At 48.8% G+C, this 18,136-nt stretch overlaps 1 protein-coding gene and 1 long non-coding RNA gene across 5 annotated transcripts in view; one reads left to right on the top strand and one right to left on the bottom strand.

The window, feature by feature from the left end:
• ASPDH (aspartate dehydrogenase domain containing) overlaps positions 1 to 18,136 on the top strand; it is a 205,338-nt gene that overhangs the window by 183,126 nt on the left and 4,076 nt on the right. The window lies entirely within an intron of this gene.
• Positions 10,960 to 18,136, bottom strand: part of LOC138637584 (uncharacterized) — a 40,335-nt gene continuing 33,158 nt past the window's right edge. The window contains exons 2-3 of the long non-coding RNA XR_011312411.1: positions 12,690 to 12,818; positions 10,960 to 11,749 (exon numbers count right to left, since the gene is read on the bottom strand). This is a non-coding gene — a long non-coding RNA (uncharacterized lncRNA). The remainder of the gene's footprint in view (positions 11,750 to 12,689; positions 12,819 to 18,136) is intronic.

The following is an 18,136-nucleotide window of genomic DNA, read 5'->3' as shown; positions in this document are numbered from 1 at the left end:
AAAGAGGGCCTCGGTGACCAAAGCTACGCGACCTGGCTCATCACTCTGTGGAAGGTCTCCAAAAAGGTTGACAGCTGAGAGATTATGAGATCACCCCGCTCGCACAGAATATTAACCAAAGCCAGAGCCTCCCCCTCTAAATGGGAAACCACAAACGACACCTTAGCCCGACTGGTGGGGTATTGATGCAGTGATAATTCGAAATCTTGTCGGCATTGATTAAAAAAACTCCGACACAGCTTAGAATCACCATTATACTGGGGTGCTTTACCTAGGCAGGATGGTAGGTGTGGAATGCGATCGGGAAAACGAGCCTGAATTTGTGCAGAGGCCAAATTGGAAGACTGAAGGGACAACAGACGATCATCCACCGAAGCCATATAGCTTAAAATGTGAGACTGGGTATCACGCTGCTGAACGAGTTCCTGTTGGAGACTGGCAAGCTGGGAAGCATTCCCAGGATCTGAGGCCTGTAAGGCAGACAACTGAGATTCCATGGACTTCATGAAAGACATTATACGCGTCTGATTCTCCCACAAATACACTAACTCCCTTTGAGTAGCAGCTGAATCACCAGCGGGGTCCATGGCCTGATTACTCTGTTACGAAACCTAGAGTGGACCCACTGGATTGTGGTGCCAACCTACCCCGTGTGAGCTGACCTGGTGGAACCGACCCCTTTACAGGGAACGTTAGGGGGAGACCCGGGAGGAAGGTAAAGCGCAATAGCTAGTGCCAGAGGGACGACTCGTAAGCTATAAGAAGAGATTGGGGACTCTCCCAGAGAGGGACGGAGCAGAGTAACCTGTTGTGAATTCTGTAGTCAAGCTCCCTCCTGTGGTCATGAGTGGTACTTCGGCTGGTTCTGTCTATGAGCTTCCTCTGGTGGATGTGAGTGGGGCTGCGGCTTCTGAGTTTCCTTCCTCAGGTGACGAGGTTAAGTCGTTAGGTGCTGCTCTATTTAACTCCACCTAGTTCTTTGTTCCTGGCCTCCAGTCAATGTTCCAGTATTGGTCTTGCTTTCTCCTGGATCGTTCTTGTGGCCTGTCTGCCCTGCATAAGCTAAGTTTTGCTTGTGTTACTTTTGTTTGCTATATTTTCTGTCCAGCTTGCTATATTGGTTTTTCTTGCTTGCTGGAAGCTCTGAGACGCAGAGGGAGCACCTCCGTACCGTTAGTCGGTGCGGAGGGTCTTTTTGCCCCTCTGCGTGGTTGTTTGTAGGTTTTTGTGCTGACCGCAAAGCTATCTTTCCTATCCTCGGTCTATTCAGTAAGTCGGGCCTCACTTTGCTAAAATCTATTTCATCTCTGTGTTTGTATTTTCATCTTAACTCACAGTCATTATATGTGGGGGGCTGCCTTTTCCTTTGGGGAATTTCTCTGAGGCAAGGTAGGCTTATTTTTCTATCTTCAGGGCTAGCTAGTTTCTCAGGCTATGCCGAGTTGCATAGGGAGCGTTAGGCGCAATCCACGGCTACCTCTAGTGTGGTATGATAGGATTAGGGATTGCGGTCAGCAGAGTTCGCACGTCTCAGAGCTCGTCCTATGTTAGTAACTATCAGGTCACTTTGTGTGCTCTTAATCACTAGGTCCATTGTGGTTCTGAATCACCTGTCCATAACAGTACTGGAGGCCCAAAGTACTAATGCTTCTCAATAGAGGGAAAAGAGAAGTTCTGAGACCATTTTTTTTTCTCTGTACTGTGTTTTGTCTTTCTTTTCCCCTAGACATTTCGGTGGTTCAGGACACAGGTGTAGTGATGAACATTAAAGATCTGTCTTCTTGTGTGGATCATCTCACTGCAAGAGTACAAAATATTCAAAACTTTGTGGTTCAGAATTCTATGTTAGAGCCAAGAATTCCTATTCCTGATTTGTTTTCTGGAGATAGAGCTAAGTTTCTGAGTTTTAAGAATAATTGTAAACTGTTTCTGGCTTTGAAACCCCGCTCCTCTGGTGACCCAGTTCAACAAGTTAAGATCATTATTTCTTTATTACATGGCGACCCTCAAGACTGGGCATTTTCCCTTGCGCCAGGAGATCCTGCATTATGTAATATTGATGCGTTTTTTCTGGCGCTCGGATTGCTGTATGATGAACCTAATTCAGTGGATCAGGCAGAGAAAAATTTGCTGGCTCTGTCTCAGGGTCAGGATGAGGTAGAGATATATTGTCAGAAGTTTAGGAAGTGGTCTGTGCTCACTCAATGGAATGAATGTGCGCTGGCAGCAATTTTCAGAAAAGGTCTCTCTGAAACCCTTAAGGATGTCATGGTGGGATTTCCTATGCCTGCTGGTCTGAATGAGTCTATGTCTTTGGCCATTCAGATCGGTCGACGCTTGCGTGAGCGTAAAACTGTGCACCATTTGGCGGTATTATCTGAGCATGGACCTGAGCCTATGCAGTGCGATAGGACTTTGACCAGAGCTGAACGGCAAGAACACAGACGTCAGAATGGGCTGTGTTTTTACTGTGGTGATTCCACTCATGCTATCTCCGATTGTCCTAAGCACACTAAGCGGTTCGCTAGGTCTGCCACCATTGGTACGGTACAGTCGAAATTTCTTTTGTCCGTTACTTTGATCTGCTCTTTGTCATCCTATTCTGTCATGGCATTTGTGGATTCAGGCGCTGCCCTGAATTTGATGGACTTGGAGTATGCTAGGCGCTGTGGGTTTTTCTTGGAGCACTTGCAGTATCCTATTCCATTGAGAGGAATTGATGCTACGCCTTTGGCCAAGAATAAGCCTCAGTACTGGACCCAGCTGACCATGTGCATGGCTCCTGCGCATCAGGAGGATATTCGCTTTTTGGTGTTGCATAATCTGCATGATGTGGTCGTGTTGGGGTTGCCATAGCTACAAGTCCATAACCCAGTATTGGATTGGAAATCAATGTCTGTGTCCAGCTGGGGTTGTCAGGGGGTACATGGTGATGTTCCTTTTCTGTCTATTTCATCATCCACCCCTTCTGAGGTCCCAGAGTTCTTGTCGGATTACTGGGATGTATTTGATGAGCCCAAGTCCAGTGCCCTACCTCCGCATAGGGATTGTGATTGTGCTATCGATTTGATTCCTGGTAGTAAATTTCCTAAAGGTCGACTGTTTAATTTGTCTGTGCCTGAACACGCCGCTATGCGGAGTTATGTAAAGGAATCCTTGGAGAAGGGTCATATTCGCCCGTTGTCGTCGCCATTGGGAGCAGGGTTCTTTTTTGTGGCCAAGAAGGATGGTTCGCTGAGACCTTGTATTGATTACCGCCTTCTAAATAAAATCACGGTCAAATTTCAGTACCCCTTGCCGCTGCTGTCTGATTTGTTTGCTCGGATTAAGGGGGCTAGTTGGTTCACCAAGATAGATCTTCGTGGTGCGTATAATCTTGTGCGTATTAAACAGGGCGATGAATGGAAAACAGCATTTAATACGCCCGAGGGCCATTTTGAGTACCTGGTTATGCCATTCGGGCTTTCTAATGCTCCATCAGTGTTTCAGTCCTTTATGCATGACATCTTCCGAGAGTACCTGGATAAATTCCTGATTGTATACTTGGATGATATTTTGGTCTTCTCGGATGATTGGGAGTCTCACGTGAAGCAGGTCAGAATGGTGTTCCAGGTTCTGCGTGCGAATTCTTTGTTTGTGAAGGGGTCAAAGTGTCTCTTTGGTGTTCAGAAGTTTCATTTTTGGGGTTCATTTTTTCCCCTTCTACTATCGAGATGGACCCTGTTAAGGTTCAGGCCATTTATGATTGGACTCAGCCGACATCTCTGAAGAGTCTGCAAAAGTTCCTGGGCTTTGCTAATTTTTATCGTCGCTTCATCAATAATTTTTCTAGTATTGCTAAACCGTTGACTGAGTTAACCAAGAAGGGTGCTGATGTGGTCAATTGGTCTTCTGCTGCTGTGGAAGCTTTTCAAGAGTTGAAGCGTCGTTTTTCTTCTGCCCCTGTGTTGTGCCAACCAGATGTTTCGCTCCCGTTCCAGGTCGAGGTTGATGCTTCTGAGATTGGAGCAGGGGCTGTTTTGTCGCAAAGAAGTTCTGATGGCTCGGTGATGAAACCATGCGCCTTCTTTTCCAGGAAGTTTTCGACTGCTGAGCGTAATTATGATGTTGGCAATCGAGAGTTGCTGGCCATGAAGTGGGCATTCGAGGAGTGGCATCATTGACTTGAAGGAGCTAAGCATCGCGTGGTGGTCTTGACTGATCACAAGTACTTTACTTATCTCGAGTCTGCCAAACGGTTGAATCCTAGACAGGCTCGTTGGTCGCTGTTTTTCTCCCGTTTTGACTTTGTGGTTTCGTACCTTCCGGGCTCTAAAAATGTGAAGGCAGATGCCCTGTCTAGGAGTTTTGTGCCCGACTCTCCGGGTTTGTCTGAGCCGGCGGGTATTCTCAAAGAGGGGGTAATTTTGTCTGCCATCTCCCCTGATTTGCGGCGGGTGCTGCAAAAATTTCAGGCTAATAGACCTGACCGTTGCCCAGCGGAGAAACTGTTTGTCCCTGATAAATGGACGAGTAGAGTTATCTCTGAGGTTCATTGTTCGGTGTTGGCTGGTCATTCTGGAATCTTTGGTACCAGAGATTTGGTAGCTAGATCCTTTTGGTGGCCGTCTTTGTCGCGGGATGTGCGTTCGTTTGTGCAGTCCTGTGGGATTTGTGCTCGGGCTAAGCCCTGCTGTTCTCGTGCCAGTGGGTTGCTTTTGCCCTTGCCAGTCCCGAAGAGGCCCTGGACACATATCTCTATGGATTTTATTTCGGATCTCCCCGTCTCTCAAAAAATGTCGGTCATTTGGGTTGTTTGTGATCGCTTCTCTAAGATGGTCCATTTGGTACCCTTGTCTAAATTGCCTTCCTCCTCTGATTTGGTGCCATTGTTCTTCCAGCATGTGGTCCGTTTACATGGCATTCCGGAGAACATCGTTTCTGACAGAGGTTCCCAGTTTGTTTCGAGGTTTTGGCGAGCCTTTTGTGCTAGGATGGGCATTGATTTGTCTTTTTCCTCGGCTTTCCATCCTCAGACAAATGGCCAGACTGAACGAACCAATCAGACCTTGGAAACATATCTGAAATGTTTTGTTTCTGCCGATCAGGATGATTGGGTGTCCTTTTTGCCTTTGGCTGAGTTCGCCCTTAATAATCGGGCCAGCTCGGCTACTTTGGTTTCGCCGTTTTTCTGCAATTCTGGTTTCCATCCTCGTTTCTCTTCAGGGCAGGTTGAGTCTTCTGACTGTCCTGGTGTGGATACTGTGGTGGATAGGTTGCAGCAGATTTGGACTCATGTGGTGGACAATTTGACATTGTCTCAGGAGAAGGCTCAATGTTTCGCTAACCGCAGGCGCTGTGTGGGTCCCCGACTTCGTGTTGGGGATTTGGTTTGGTTGTCATCTCGTTATATTCCTATGAAAGTTTCCTCTCCTAAGTTTAAGCCTCGTTTCATTGGTCCGTATAGGATTTCTGAGGTTCTTAATCCTGTGTCTTTTCGTTTGACCCTTCCAGCTTCTTTTTCCATCCATAACGTATTCCATAGGTCATTGTTGCGGAGATACGTGGCACCTGTGGTTCCATCCGTTGATCCTCCTGCCCCGGTTTTGGTTGAGGGGGAGTTGGAGTATATAGTGGAGAAGATTTTGGATTCTCGTATTTCGAGACGGAAACTCCAGTACCTGGTTAAGTGGAAGGGTTATGGTCAAGAAGATAATTCCTGGGTCTTTGCCTCTGATGTTCATGCTGCCGATCTGGTTCGTGCCTTTCATTTGGCTCATCCTGGTCGGCTTGGGGGCTCTGGTGAGGGTTCGGTGACCCCTCCTCTAGGGGGGGGTACTGTTGTGAATTCTGTGGTCAAGCTCCCTCCTGTGGTCATGAGTGGTACTTCGGCTGCTTCTGTCTATGAGCTTCCTCTGGTGGATGTGAGTGGGGCTGCAGCTTCTGAGTTTCCTTCCTCAGGTGACGAGGTTAAGTCGTTAGGTGCTGCTCTATTTAACTCCACCTAGTTCTTTGTTCCTGGCCTCCAGTCAATGTTCCAGTATTGGTCTTGCTTTCTCCTGGATCGTTCTTGTGGCCTGTCTGCCCTGCATAAGCTAAGTTTTGCTTGTGTTACTTTTGTTTGCTATATTTTCTGTCCAGCTTGCTATATTGGTTTTTCTTGCTTGCTGGAAGCTCTGAGACGCAGAGGGAGCACCTCCGTACCGTTAGTCGGTGCGGAGGGTCTTTTTGCCCCTCTGCGTGGTTGTTTGTAGGTTTTTGTGCTGACCGCAAAGCTATCTTTCCTATCCTCGGTCTATTCAGTAAGTCGGGCCTCACTTTGCTAAAATCTATTTCATCTCTGTGTTTGTATTTTCAACTTAACTCACAGTCATTATATGTGGGGGGCTGCCTTTTCCTTTGGGGAATTTCTCTGAGGCAAGGTAGGCTTATTTTTTTATCTTCAGGGCTAGCTAGTTTCTCAGGCTGTGCCGAGTTGCATAGGGCGCGTTAGGCGCAATCCACGGCTACCTCTAGTGTGGTATGATAGGATTAGGGATTGCGGTCAGCAGAGTTCCCACGTCGCAGAGCTCGTCCTATGTTAGTAACTATCAGGTCACTTTGTGTGCTCTTAACCACTAGGTCCATTGTGGTTCTGAATCACCTGTTCATAACAGTAACCATGAGAGACACGAGGTCCTGGACTAGGCGAAGTTCTCAAAGGATGCTAGATCCTGGATGGAGCAGAGTATGCACTGACAGGCGTACAGGGACAGAGCAGAGCGGAGCACACACTGGAAGCACACAGGGACAGAGCAGAGCACGCACACACTGGAAACATACAGGGACAGAGCAGAGCATGCACACACTTGAAGTGCACAGGAACCTAGGAGAGTACCTACACAGACAAGTGTAGGAAGCAATAATCAGGCGCTGAAGGATGGCCAAAGCCATTTGATATGCCTGACGCAGGCCGCCTGGCGAGATCACTTCCGGGTTAGAACTCAGGAGGCCGCCTTAGTGCATCCTAGCAGTGCACGGCCGAGGCCTGAGAGCGCGCATGCTCGGGCAACAGGGGACCCGGGCCAGGAGTGCAGTGACATCGCAGCACACCCTGACCCCAGCAGACTACCGGGAGACCGGAGTGCAGACGGTGGTAACATCGGGATTTTAACTTTCTATAGATAGGAAACATGGCATGGCCAATGTCAGTGATCTGGCCACTATTGATTTGGGGCTTATAGGTAGATGTCACAGTTATGGAAAAATATGCACATTCTTTCCAGATCGGTCCTGAAGTTGAAAATGTATGTCCTATCAATGTCAGATCTATACAAACTCCAACCTTCATCAACAGACATTATCCCCGGGGGGGAAGATGTACAGTATGTCCCATCAATGTCAGATCTATACAAACCCCAAACCTTGTCAACAGACATTAACCGCGGGGGGAGGTAATCCTGATGAGACTCTGATAATTGAGCCGCATGTGGACTGTACTGTGCTGTCAGAGCAGGAAGAGGTGGAAGGTGACTCTCGGGATGAGGAGTGGGAGAACAGAGAGGATGATGATGTTGTAGACTCCACTTGGTGTAAACCCAGAGACATGCAGTTGAATAGCTCAGCAGAGGAGGAAGATGAAGATGATGAGGTTACGTTACAGCTAACAACCCAGACACAAGCACTGCATCCTCAGCCCCGTCAGTGGCCAGCAGTGTTCACAGATCTGCAGTTGCCTATCTATGGTCTTTTTTTCAGATTGCCAAAAATGACACAAATCACGTTACCTGCCAACTTTGTTAAAAACGACACAGTAGAATTTAAAAAATGCAATAAATTGACTACTACCTGCATGAACTGGCACATGCACGATCAACATGTGTTAATTGGGAATCTCACTGTGTTAAAATGCAAACTAGCGAGCCTCGCCAACCACCATCCACCCCATCAACTACATCTTCTGATTCTTCCTCCCTCACCGTAGCAAGTGTTGTCACACAGGTCTCCAGCTACAGAACCTCCACTTGTTTACCTGCAACAGTCGGGGTAAGGCTATGTGCACACGTTGCGGATTAGTTAGGCTTAGGAATTTCTGGTGCGGATTCTGCCTCTCCTGGCAGAAAACGCACCTGCGGATTTGTCGCGTTTTTTTGTGCGGTTCTGCAGCATTTTTTGTGTGGATTTGCTGCGTTTTTTACCCCTGCGGTCAGGGCCGGCTCCAGGTTTTCGAGGGCCCCGGGCGAAAGAGTCTCAGTGGGCCCCCCCTTTAACACATACCCCGATTTATGATGCACAGATACGGCAGAGAAATGTATAGTACAATGCCAGATTTCACTTCTTACATGAGTGACAGCTATTGTAAATTCTGCAGTGTATATATACAGGAGGAAAGGTGCTGTGCAGTGTATATATACAGGAGAGGTGCTGTGCAGTGTATATATACAGGAGGAAAGGTGCTGTGCAGTGTATATATACAGGAGAGGTGCTTTTCTGTTTTGAGTTTTTCTATGAAACAAAGACTTTTCTACATAAACAACGTTGTTTGGTTTTGCGGCCCCAACAGATCTGTGCTACAAAGTAACAGGCGGCTCGGGCATTAATGAGGGACCTGATACTGAATCCTTTCCACAAACCCTAATGACCCAATTAGTGCCCTGTCATTAGAAGCTCATTAAACGCCTCCCTGTCCCGGGCAGTCATGTACAGTATGGGGGGATCCTGCAGCCCACCCCCTGACTGCTCCATGCCATACACTGCCCTCTGTCGCGCTCACTATTACCCTGTGCATTTCTCCGTCATCGTTACCCCATGTTACACTTGTCACCCCCCACTACAGAGTAGCAGGGCAGCCAATGTCACCCCCTCCAGGACCCTAATGGCAGCAGGAAATGTCTGCTCTATTGGGTTGGAACCTGATTTAATCAAGGAATAATGTGGATTTGTTGCCGGTGGCGGCAGGGGAAGGGTTAAGTGATGCCATGTCCTTGGTGGGAGCAGTGGCAGCTGCTGGGACCTGGACAGAGACAACCAATGTTGCTGTGACTGCACAGTGTGATGTGGAGGAGAGAAGCTGAGACTCCGGAGCAGAAATCACCCACATGCCAGCACTGGGCAGAGTCCCTCCAGTCACCAGCCTGGGGCCACGGGGCCCCAACATACAGCTCACAGCTCAGTTTTATCCATGGCAGCAGCTCCCCTTCCTCCTGGCATCTGGTTAACCCCATTTATGCGGGTCGGATTGTTATCTTTAAGGTTTAGCAATAACCTTCATACAGATGGGAAGGGGTTAAGCTTCTTCCTACCCCACTGGTGCAGGTTTGGTGCAGCATGCATGTATTCTGGGAGAGCTGGGTGGCTACAGGCTGCACCCCACCAGCTGCTCCTCCAGACATCACCCACATTTTTAAGCAGCGGAGACAGACAGCAGCAGACTGAGCCACAACTTCAACCACTGCTGGATACCATAACACTCACTCAGGCACTGGTAGGATGAAGCTCCTCGGAATCTGCCTGATAAGTTCAGCTCAGCACTGTCTGCAGCCACCCAGGGGGGAGAGCAGAGAACGTGCTCTCTCCGCCCACAAACAGTCACACTGGCTGCCTTCTCTTAACCCCTATGTGTGCCTGCCTGGCTGCACTGACTGAGTGAGAAGATGCTTGTGTCAGAGCTGGCACATAGGGGTTAAGAGAACGCAGCCAGCAGTGACATTGTGGGCGGAGAGTGCATGTTATCTCCTGCTCTGCTCTCCCAGCTGTAAGTGGGCCCCCCTCTCTCCCCAGGGCCCCGGCATTTGCCCGGAGTGCCGGGTGCTGACGCCGGCCCTGCCTGCGGTTTTCTATAATGGAATGGATATAAAAACACTGCAGATTCACAAAAAGGAAGTGACATGCTACTTCTTTTAAACCGCAGCGTTTCCACAGCGGATTTTCCGCAAAGTATGCACATCATTTTTTTTTTCTCATTGATTTACATTGTACTGTAAATCCATTGCGGATCTGCAGCGTTTCTGCACCGCATCCGCAATGTGTGCACATAGCCTAAGTGAGAGCCTGTCAGCTGATAAAAAAATGGAGATGCCTGCTGTTTTTGACTGATCTTACATACCAAACACACCCCATGTTTCTTGATACACCGTAACATCATTGCTTGCACCTCCCTCACAGACCAGCAGCTTGTTGTGTTCACCCTTCTCCACCGTCTGTCAGCACAGCAGTGAGCCATCGTTTGTGCAGTTGTGCTCATGTAAAAGATTCTTCCCTCCTACACATGGCAAAGCTAACAGCTTGAACTTCACCATCTTCAATCTACTAATAATAATAACCTTTATTTATATATCGCAAACATATTACGCATAGCTTTACGAGTCAGCAGTTCATATCAAACAGTCAAAAGTTACAAAGTTTACAATAATGAAACAATTAAAGCAAAAATAATGACGACCCTGCTCTTCAGAGCTTATAATCTAGACTGCCACGACCCATGACCGTTTTCTCCCATCAAGTGACACACACAACAGTTATCGTAACTTTTAAAAACTTTATTGGGAAATATACTCATAACATTTCCATCTTTTACTTTGGGTAAATATTTTTGGTCGCAGCTTAAACCGGCAGTATCTGCCAACAACAGGGGTGTAGGGAGATTACTGCCTTCCGGTCTCCCGGGCAGGTATCTTCACCACCAACAAAAACTCCACCCTTCCGCAGCTGCAACTAACAAAACACTAACAAAAGGGGAGGGAGGGTGGGAAACAGGTCCGGGTCCTGGGATCGGATGTGATTTCGGCGCTTCCTGGCGCCAAGAGCAGGAGATAAGCCCCGCCCCCTCCTCGGGGAGTTAACCCCCTATTCAGCCTAGCCTCACTCGATGGGAGATCTCTCACCAAACAGCGTGGGGAAGGCGTAGCAGTCAGGGGACAGCGGCATGCGCCGCAGTGTCCCAAAGACTGCCACGACCCATGACCGTTTACTCCCATCAAGTGACACACACAACAGTTATCGTAACTTTTAAAAACTTTATTGGGAAATATACTCATAACATTTCCATCTTTTACTTTGGGTAAATATTTTTGGTCGCAGCTTAAACCGGCAGTATCTGCCAACAACAGGGGTGTAGGGAGATTACTGCCTTCCGGTCTCCCGGGCAGGTATCTTCACCACCAACAAAAACTCCACCCTTCCGCCAAGGAGGAGCGAACCTAGAGAGCTACGACCCCCCCCAATGCATGCACCGCCTGAACCACGCCTTCTCTAATACCATTGAGGAAGATATCTATTCCCGCCTCATTCAAATGAACTCCGTCTGGAAGCAAAAAAACGGAATTGTCCCCTTCCAGCCGATGGTGCCGAACAACTATACCATTTTTAAACCTTACAAAACACGATATCCTCTGATTCAACGTGCGTCTGGATCTCTCCATGGCATTCAACTCCCTGGCCCCCCGCCACACCAGCCTTGGGATAACTTCGGACCAGACCAGACGCATCAATGGGAAAAAACTCGGAAACTTGTCCATGTCTGATCTGATCAGTGTAAGTAGTTCAGCCAGTGGGGACGAAGCAAGGTCATTTCCTCCGGCATGGATGACGACAATGGTGGGGGATGAAGCCACCCGTGCAATATGAACCACCTCCGGAAGGACTTGGGACCACATCATGCCTCTCATGCCACGCCATATCACGTCGACATCGTTGAACCCCAGGGATCGCCCTCCTGGGCCCAATTCAGCGCGGCGGGCAGCCCAATAGACGTATGAGTGACCCACTATCCAGACACTGGGTCGCACCCCATCTGGGAATAAAATGTATACAGTTAGACAATAACCGACAATCAAAGGAAATTACCCGATGTATTACCGAAGCTGCTCCCGTATTATGATAGAACTAAAAAACAACACAAATTTTATAGCAATAAGTCAAGCTTGATGTATCTATTAAAACAGCGAGATCTCCATCTACCCATTTCTGAATTTCTGATTTGAACAAACCCGCTCTAGATGCTTCTGTTGCTGCGCCTATTCGAAATGAGTGAGTCCCAAATTCTGCTGCGGGCATTCCCACCATTGACAACGTACATCTCAATATAGCTAAAAATTGGCCCGACACTAGTGGAACCCCATTTTCATGTACGAAAAATTGAGAACCATCCTTTCTAACTCGCATGTAATTCAAAATTAGCATTAACGGGCATATGTCCTTGTTGATGGCAAATATAGGGAACCAAGTTCCCCTACCTTCTTGATCAGTTTTGGATTTACGTATCCTAATCCTTAGACCGTCATTGCAAATCAGAATGTCCTCCCGCCTAAGGCCACCCGGTTTATTCAAAGCAGTAGGAACAATCTCGCTGACCCGCATGGCCCCAAAAAATGCTAGGCCAAACGCCGCTGATGTTAGCGCAGCTTCGTATTTGTAATCGCAAACAGATTCCGTTGCCTTAACCAAGTTCACTAACAAATCAAAGGATATAGGACGCCTGCTATCACCGTGCTTATTCGCTCGCCGCCAACCTTTTAGTATCTGGCTAACCAGAAAATGTTTCGTGGAATCCGGCCAGCCTCGCAGCTTGAAATGAAACGCTAACGCAGACATACGATTGCGCGCCACTGAACCCGACACTCCCGTAGCATACATCTTGGATAAGAACACCATTGTCACCTGCATTCGAGCCTCCTCTGAAGACCCCACTGGTTTTCCTTCTGCTAAAAGGCACCACTCCTCCCACACCTTACCATAGGCTTTCCAGGTTGACGGGGCTATCGATGATCGTATAAGCGGCATCAGGTCCCCAGGACATCCCAGATCGAATGTGGGCAATCCACCTCCTCTAATTGCTCCTGACTGCGCCGTCCCAGTACATCCTGCGAGAAAGACCCAGTTAGAAACTCAGACACATTCTCATTGCTGACGATTAGTGCGTTCGCTTTAAACCAAACATTAAATGTTAAACATTTCAATACTATGAACCTAATTAGGTCTAACACCAACGATGAAGGAGATGCTAGGTAGTTGATGGCATGAGCCCCGCTAACGGTTTTAAGGTGAAGACGAATACGCTTGTTGGCCAGTTGTGAACCCCAGATTTCCATGGCCACTGCCACCAGAAGGAAGTCAATCAGGGTTGGCTCTGCGTGCCAATTCCTGGAAACCCAGAAAGCAGGCCAATACGCTGAACACAATTTGTTACCCAGACGAATGCTGAAACCAGCGTGGCTTGACGCTGCGAAAAACAAACCCATGTCCTCATTTGAACATTCTGACTCCTGAAAGCAAGTCCTACCATTGTAGTTATTGAGGAACAGCTTCCATGTGTTTAAATCAGAACGTAGATGTGCTGTAATCCTGATTCTATGGTGGCTTTGTTTCACTCCTCTCGTGGCTATCATTAATCTGCGCGAGAAGATCCTGCCCGCTGGCATGACCCTACAGGCAAAATTCAAGGAGCCAAGCATAGACTGCATTTGCGTCAATGTGACTTTACCAACCGAAATACATCCGCTGATGAGATCCAGCAGTTTTTGAATTTTTTCCATCGGCAACCTAAATTCCATGGCGACCGAATCGATTTCGATCCCGAGGAATGTGATCACTGATACTGGCCCAATCGTTTTCTCAGGAGAAAGTGGGACCCCGAAATGTTCCATGGCATCTTTGAATTTGGCTAGGGTTGTGGAGCAAACATCTGATCCAGCTGGACCAACTATCAAAAAGTCATCAAGATAATGCGTGATGGCGGTTTGCCGAGTGATTTTGCGAGCAACCCATTCTAAAAACGTACTAAATAATTCGAAATAAAAACAGGAAATAGAACACCCCATGGGAAGACATGTGTCATAATAGTATAGATCCTCAAATTTAGCTCCCAGTAGGTGGTGACAGTCCGGGTGTACCGGAAGCAGTCGAAACGCGGATTCTATGTCCGATTTTGCCCCCGGGCCCGCGCTTCTGACTAAGTCGATCGCTTTGTCAAAGGAAATGTAAGTGACGGCTGTTTCATCCCTGGGTATACCATCGTTAACCGACATGCCCTTGGGGTATGACAGGTGATGAATTAATCGGTATTTACCTGACTCTTTCTTGGGAACTATACCCAAGGGTGAAACCCGTAAGTTAGGAAAAGGTGGGGAATTGAAGGGACCGCGAAAGCGACCCAACCTGATTTCCTTGTCCAACTTCGCTGCTAGTACGTCGGGTAATTCCTTTGCGGATTGTAAATTTGTGGCCGATTGTGGCTCGGGGGACCAATTAAATGGGATGAAGAACCCATATGAGAAACCGAAACGCATTGGGATATTTGTCCAGCCACGGCTCCATTCTTTTTACGCTCACTGGCGTCGTTAACCTCACCTGTAGAGGAATTTTTTCCGGAGTTAGCTTTCTGGGGTGGTCGTGTGCATTTTGCCACAGGGTGGGGGCCTCCGCACGCTGAACACTCATGTCTATATTTGCAGAGCCCATAAAACTTACAGTGTCCTTCATTAAATAACCAGCATGAACCTGGTCTACGCATGACTGTTGCTGCCGCGTTGTTACCGGACCCGGCAGCGGGCCCGTGAAAGGATTGGGTTGCTCTTTGCGCCATCATCAAGCAGAGCCACGAATCCGTGGCTTTCATACCCCAGCCTAATTGGGGGTTGGCGGCCAAGCGACGGCGGAAATCCTCATCATATTTCCACCATGCTGATCCCCCGTGTGCCTTATAGGAGTTGTAGATGCTATCTAGGTATATAAATAGCTCGGAGCACCTTTCGGGGTGCTTCTCCCCCATAACGCATCCCAGGACCGCAAACGCTTGCAACCAGTTATTGATGGTTTTTGCAACTTTTGGTTTACGTTCATATGTTTTTTCTCCCAACCGCCTCTCTCTATCTATCGAGTGCTGGTCCGTGGAGACCAGGGACCATATGTCAATGAAATCATTAGCCCAAATTTGTTCCTTGATGGCGCTATCCAAGTGGGCTCCTAACGGAGGGACCCCACAGAATAGGCCATCCTTGTACACCTCTGGGCGGGGCGGAGGGGGTTGCCTGCAAGGTCCCGCTGGTTGTAGCAATTTTGGGTTGACATTGATCCTGCCCCCTGTGGCCGCACTTGCTGCTGCGTCTGAAATATTGGTGTTGGTTCTCTCCCCTCCCCATGCCCCGATAAAGGGGTACTCACCAATCGGTGCATTGGCCTCCGGACAGCTTACTTCCCGTGCCACGGGAGTCGACGGACCTTGGCGTTCCATGCGCTGTATGGACCTACGACGAGAGGACTCCTGCCTGTGTGACCTGCCTGAAGAACTATCGGATGAAGAAGGCGAGCGCCAACGCGAAGCTCTAGACCGTCTGCTACGTCGGCTGGACCTAGATCTATATGAACGCCGTTTGCTACCATGACGATCGCGCTTCCTATGCCTGCTTCTGCGATGCTCTCTAGGGGATGACGATGATGACGATGATGATCTGCGCGCGGGGCGGATACCCGCACTCTGTCTGTTATCCAGAGCTGGGGTGCCAGCACCCTGACTTGGGGCACGAACACCGGTTGCCATCAGTGATATTGACGCTGAGGCGTTCTGGTGTTCCCCTACTGCCGCCTGCGAGGGAATAATTTGCCCGCCCGGTATTTGTGAATACGGTGTGCTAAAAATAAGTGGGTAAGGTGGAAACTGTGAGTCGCCCCCTATACTAGTCTGGGAGTATGCACCGTGCTGACCTGATGCTAATATTATGTGGGGTGATCCCATGTTCTGCTGTGCTACAGCTGCCCCATCCTTGTCCCTGACAGTATTAGCATTAGCTTCCCCTGCGTTGCTTGAAAGTGGAGGAATACCTCCCTGCGGAGCCTCAGTCTCCTTTCCTGCCGTCCCTGAGTCCTGTGATGAAGCAGACGTTCCTTGAACTCCCCCCATGCTGTTTCTAGTTAGGTGCCCAGCTCGGGCTAATACTGCTGGCACCTGCAGTCCTGCACTCCCTCTTATTGTGCCCGGGGCAGAAGGGGGAATAAAGCTTATGTCGCTAGTCCCCGACTCTTGTGTCTCCCCCACCTGCTGCAGTTCACTTCCTCCCGTCCCACTGGCGCCGAGAGCAGCAGGGGCGCGCGCACGAGAGCTGCGCGCGCTCTTTTTTGAAATCGCTGGCGGGCTCAGCCGTGCCGGAGGCCGGGTGGCTCTGCGAGAGCGCCGACCCTCCGGCGGCGCCGCCGTCTGCATCATGGCAGGGAAGGAGTCGCTCCTGGTCAGCAAAGCTGCTAGCCAAGCGCTGCCTTCCCTGCCAATCCTCTCCCTCACCGCACTCTCCAGCGGGTCCATCACACCGGCAGCCCAACAGGTCCGGGTCCTGGGATCGGATGTGATTTCGGCGCTTCCTGGCGCCAAGAGCAGGAGATAAGCCCCGCCCCCTCCTCGGGGAGTTAACCCCGTATTCAGCCTAGCCTCACTCGATGGGAGATCTCTCACCAAACAGCGTGGGGAAGGCGTAGCAGTCAGGGGACAGCGGCATGCGCCGCAGTGTCCCAAACATTGAGGTGGAGGTGACACAAATTACAGGTGCTTATTTACAATGATGGTTCATCCAGCTTGAGGAAATGGGAGTAGATAAAGGCTGCTTAAGCCTTTTGGGTACGGTTGAGTTTGATGACGAATTATGTTCAGAGAAGTAGAGAATAAGCTACAATATATATGTCAAAAGGACTTAGCGAACGTGATAGGCCGCCCTAAACAGATGTGTTTTTAGGGTGCACCTAAAAATGTCTAAGTTGTGGTTGTACTCCTAATTTCATGGGGGACAAAGGGTAAGAGGTGAGTCATCTAGGTAGGCGATTGATCTGAGCTGGACAAAGTCCAGATAAGAGGTTTACCGTCTTTGTGTGTCTCAGAGTTTGAAAGTGGGATGCAGTTGGGGAGGTGAAGCTGTTGAAGTCTCCCAGGATAAGGGTATGTTTCCACGTTCAGGAAACCTTCAGTATTTGCTGCAAATTGGATGCTGCGTACAGCCGCAGCATCCAATCCGCAGCATCCAAATGTTATAGCATAGTGGGGGGGTTTATGAAATCCAGTCTCCACTCTGCGTGCAGGGACGCCTGTGGACCGGACATGCGGCGCGTCTTTCCAGACCGCAGCATGTCTATTTATCTTGCGGAGACGCTCTGCTGCGTCCAAAGCGCAGGCAATCCTGAACATGGAAACATAGCCTAATGGTTGTCAATTCTGAGGACATGAAGTATAGCAGCAAGCCAGAAAAGTGGTCAAGAAAGTGGGTGAGTGAGCCTGGGGCCGGTATACCGGTATATGACCGCTTCTCTGATGGAGAGGGGATGGAAGATCCTGATGTTGTGAACCTCAGAAGAACAATGGAGTCTAATCAGCCTGTATTTCTTTATTTAAAAAGCAGGATTGTTGTTGGCAGTGAGGAGTGTAGGGTTATCGTGGAGTTAGCATGCGTTGATATCCGGAGGTGTATATGCCGTATGCTTACTATTAATTTTCTGAGAACTAATTATGGTGAACAGCCTGCGGCCTCCTCAGATGATTCATCGCCCAATTGTGACATGGTCTGGACGATAAGGGCCAGCGAGAGCTATTCGTTCCAAAGATCACAGCACTTGTTTCTGTAGGACTCATGACCTATGATTTCTGATTATTGCATGGCCACTCCAATCTGTTGGTCACGGAAATATAGCCTTTCCGCCTTGTGGACACAGATGGTTTGTGAAAGCTGATGGCCGTTGCAGTCCTCTAGTATCAGTTACCCAGTCACCATTACTTGTGTAAGAAATATGTGCCTGCGCTAAAGCAACAAGTCGCAGACAACATCACCCACTGACTCCTGGATGAGCAAGCATGGATAGGGGAGTTACATCTAGATGACTGGCCACTGGGTGACTCTGGTGGCTGTTGGAGAAGGGGCTGCTCCACAAGTCTTGGAATCCAAAAAGCTTGCAGGGCGCTTGGGGATGGAGAACAAACCCACTACACACCATAAGGAGAACTAAACTACTGGACAACAGGGCTTGGTGAAATAAACTACTAAACAGCTACGGTTGGAGAACTAAACTACTACACCCCAGGGAATGGAGAACTAAAGCACTAGACACCAAGGTGTCACTAGAGATCAAGTCCTGGAATCCCCAGGGCTTGCAGGACAAACTTCTGTATCTAATAATAATAACAATAATAATCTTTATTTATATAGCA

Source organism: Ranitomeya imitator, chromosome 1 (assembly GCF_032444005.1).
Source record: "Ranitomeya imitator isolate aRanImi1 chromosome 1, aRanImi1.pri, whole genome shotgun sequence".
Taxonomy (NCBI): Eukaryota; Metazoa; Chordata; class Amphibia; order Anura; family Dendrobatidae; genus Ranitomeya; species Ranitomeya imitator.
The sequence above is the reverse complement of the archived record's forward strand: the minus strand, read 5'-3'. Positions and strand labels throughout refer to the sequence as shown.